Genomic DNA, 4,495 nt, shown 5'->3' on the forward strand with positions numbered 1-4,495 from the left:
GGCTGCCAGAGCCAACACCCGAATGGACGTTATTCTTGTTACACCCGAGTATGTGTCAAAATAATCAAGACTTTCTTTTTGTCTATAATCTTTGACCACAAGCCTTGCCTTATATTTGTTAATAGTGCCATCAACTTTCATTTTCCTTTTAAAAATTCATTTAGAACCTGAAGGCTTGTTTCCAGGAGGAAGATCAACCACTTCCCATGTGTGGTTATCTAAGATTGATTGAATCTCACTATTGACTGCCTCTTTCCAAAATGTTGAATCAGAAGATGGCATCGCTGTTTTAAATGTTTGAGGCTCATTTTCAAGTAATAATGTCACAAAATCTGGTCCAAAGGAAGTAGATGTTCTTTGACGTTTGCTACGCCTTGGATCCTCTTCACTTGGTGTACTTTCCTTTGGTTCTTCCCGCGGTCGTTTGGATCTTTCACTTGACGACTCACATTCAGTTTTATACGGATAAATATTTTCAAAAAATTCAGCATTATCTGATTCAATTACCGTATTAACATGAATTTCGGGGTTGTCCGATTTGTGAACCAAAAACCGACAAGCTTTGCTGTTTGTAGCATAGCCAATAAAAACACAATCCACAGTTTTTGGTCCGATTTTTACCCTTTTGGGTAAAGGAACTTGGACCTTTGCTAAACACCCCCACACTTTGAAATATTTCAAGTTGGGTTTTCTTCCTTTCCATAGTTCATATGGAATAGATTGTGTTTTGCTGTGGGGCACCCTGTAGAGTATTCGATTAGCTGTAAGGATAGCTTCCCCCCCCCCCCCAAGCTCTGCGATAAACAGGAACTTATTAATAAAGCATTCATCATCTCCTTTAATGTTCGGTTTTTCCTTTCTGTAATTCCATTTGATTGTGGTGTGTAGGGGGCAGTAGTTCCCATATTCTAAACATATCTCTGCAAAAGGAGATTCGTATTCCCCACCCCTATCACTTCTAATCATTTTAATCTTTTTATTCAATTGATTTTCGACTTCATTCTTATATTGCTTAAATGCTTCTATTGTTTCATCCTTACTATTTAGCAAATAAACATAACAATATCGAGTGCAATCGTCAATAAAAGTTATGAAATACTTTTTCCCATTGCGAGATGGTATTGACTTCATATCACAAATGTCAGTGTGGATTAAGTCTAAAGGATTTGAATTCTTTTGAACACACTTATATGAATGCTTAACAAACTTTGATTCAACACATATTTGACATTTAGATATATTACACTCAAATTTAGGCAATATTTCAAGATTAATCATTTTCCACAAGGTTTTGTAATTGACATGTCCTAAACGAACATGCCATAAATTATTTGACTCCAATAAGTAAGGAGAAGCAGATTTTCCATTAATACTGTCAACAACCATTACATTAAGTTTGAAAAGGCCCTCGGTGAGGTAGCCCTTTCCTACAAACATGTCATTCTTACTAAGTACAAATTTATCACTAACCAGCACGCACTTAAACCCATTTTTCACGAGTAGTGCGGCTGAAACTAGGTTCTTCCTAATTGTTGGAACGTGCATGACGTTGTTGAGAGTCAGCATCTTTCTGGATGTCATCTTCAACCGAACCTTTCCATATCTTTCAACTTTGGCTGTTGCAGTATTTCCCATATTTAGCTCCTCTTCGGGTCCAACGGGAGTGTAGGTTGCAAATGCTTCCTTAACGGCACACACATGTCGAGTGGCGCCAGAATCAAGCCACCACTCCTTTAGGTTACCAACCAGGTTGCACTCAGACAGCATTGCACACAGGTCATCAACATCTTCCACCATGTTTGTCTGACCCTTGTTTTTCTCTTTGTCCTTCTTGAGGGCACGACAGTCGGGAGCTTTATGGCCTGCTTTACCACAATTATAACAGTTGCCCTTGAACTTTTTCTTATTAGAAACCTTCTCCTTTCTAGAAGGCCTCTTCCTTTTCTTGTTCTTTTTCGGAGCAGCATCTTCAACGACATTTTCCCCTTCAATCGGTGAACTCTTACGATACCTCTTCTTGAGACGAATCACAAGATCCTCCAACTTCATTTCCTTTCTCTTGTGCTTAAGATAATTTTTGAAATCTTTCCATGAGGGCGGCAACTTTTCAATCATTGCAGCCACTTGGAATGCTTCATTCACTACCATACCTTCAACAATAAGGTCATGGAAGATAAGTTGAAGCTCTTGAACTTGGGTTCCAACGATTTTTCCATCCACCATTTTGTAGTCTAGGAATTTGGCAACCACAAACTTCTTCAAGCAAGCATCTTCGGTTTTGTACATCTTTTCAAGTGCACTCCATAGTTATTTGGAGGTCTCTACTGCACTGTAGACGTTGTACATGTCATCTTCTAAGGCACTCAAAATGTAGCCTTTGCACAAAAAATCATCCTGTTTCCAAGCCTCAGTAACCATGAACTTTTGGTTGTCAGGTATGTCGGCGGCAAGCACGGGAGGGTCCTCAAGGGTGGTAAGCCAAAAGAACATTCTTTGCTGCCATCCTTTAAAGTTGGCACCGGTGAACTTCGCAGGTTTCTCAGCCGGTGGCACAGCGGTACGGGTTGTAGGAGTAACCGCTGGTGCAATATTCGCAGAGGGAGTTCCAGTCGCAATTGCCATTATTTCTTTGTCACTGTCAAATCGATAAACTGTTTTAGTTAATAAAACCAGAATAGCAATTAAATCACAAACTTAAACGATGAAGATTTTATTTCTTCAAATCGCAGTATAATTATGAACTTTGGTATTCCAACGAAGTTTTATATCTTCGAGTCAGAATACTAATATTCATATGGAGTAGAAAACTACACAAGTATTAATCTCCTTAAACAGAATACAGATTATAATATTATATTTAATTTCCTTAAGATTGTTCGCAAAGTAATCTGTATAAGTTTAAATAAAGTTTCAACACAATCTGTAAAACACTTAGTAAAAACAGATTACACAGTATCAAATACTTAACAGTAAAATACTTAAAACCAGTAAACTACAGAAACTGAAAAAATGAACAGAAACAGTGTTGGAAAAATAAAATATTTTTCAGAATATAATCGAGCCCACTTAGTTCAAAGTGTGTCCTTAAGGAAATTATTCCCCTCACAGTACTCGAGGTTGATGGAATATCCCCTCCCAGGATAGAACAATTATTTTACCAGAATAGTAGTACTCCAAATTCCGGTAGCGGCGAACCACCAGGTTTTTGGAGGGAAATTTAAAAATATCCGGGAAGGGGAAAAACGGACCGGGTCTGTCACAAGTCGCGGGTCAGGGTCGATCCGCATTGGATTAATTAAATAATTAAAGAAAAATTTGTCCAAAAAGATAATCAATCAATCTTTTCAAAAGCCGAAGCCGAGCCGAGCGAGCGACGACGACGGCGCGAGGGGTCCTTGCCCCCTCAACCCTTTTAGCGACTAGAGAAGGTGTAATGTAACCTTCTCTCTTTTCCTCTCTTTTTCCTATGTGGGACAAATGTTTTAACCAAAGCAAAAAAGACCTTTTACATTCCTTTCACTTTTCATCCCATCATTTCCCATTCACCAATATCAAAACCCAACATTATTTTCCTTAGAAAGATAGCATTATAACGTTAAAAAATCCTGAAATTACTCAATGTCCGATATGTACAACTTTAATAATTAATTAATCAAATACGAGGAGGAGAATTTAGAGCCAAACGAGTGTCATTTTGGTAAGATAGATTCTCTCCTCACTTTTCTAGTTGGTAAGATAGATTCTCTCCTCACTTTTCTAGTTGTTCTATTATATATCTCTTAGGTTGTTTTATCTTAAAATTAAATACAGTTGTATTGATAGCATAAGAATTTATACTCTTCCAATCAAAGATATTATTTTAATAGTGATGAATTGTTTTATTTGAATTATTTGACTAGTATGGATATATTAAGGTTAAAAGTTAGGATAGTTGTCACGATGCTATTAGTGTTGAAAATATAATTAAATAAATAAAATGTGTCTTTGTGAGAGGGCATGTCAAAATATAATTAAGTAAATAAAAGTATGATCTTCCTAATTTTTTAGGTGAGATAATCACAAATGATGTCATAGGATCGAGTTTCACGGTCATCATGTGATGCCCCAGCTTAGCAGGAAAGTCCCACATCAGCAAAACACAAAAGAAATGTTGGGTATATAAGTAAGTATGACTTAGATCCTAGAGACGCGTTTTAAAGTAGTGCGGGCCTATGTCCAAAGCGGACAATATCACTAGCGGGTTGGACTGTTACTGATGGTATCAGAGTCACTCTTATACCAGCCTTGTCGATGATGGTCACAGTTCAACTGAGTTTAGACAAATCCCGGGTAGGCGGGGCAAACCACTAGCGGGTTGGGCTGTTACACGTCATTATAAAAAAATTCCACGTGTTTGGTCCAAGAAAAAAAATTAAGCCAACACGTTAAGGAGCATGTCGAAGATATAAATAACTAAATAAAAATGTATTACATTCTAATAATCTAAGCAATGACT

Source organism: Lycium barbarum, chromosome 10 (genome assembly GCF_019175385.1).
Source record: "Lycium barbarum isolate Lr01 chromosome 10, ASM1917538v2, whole genome shotgun sequence".
Lineage (NCBI taxonomy): Eukaryota > Viridiplantae > Streptophyta > Magnoliopsida > Solanales > Solanaceae > Lycium > Lycium barbarum.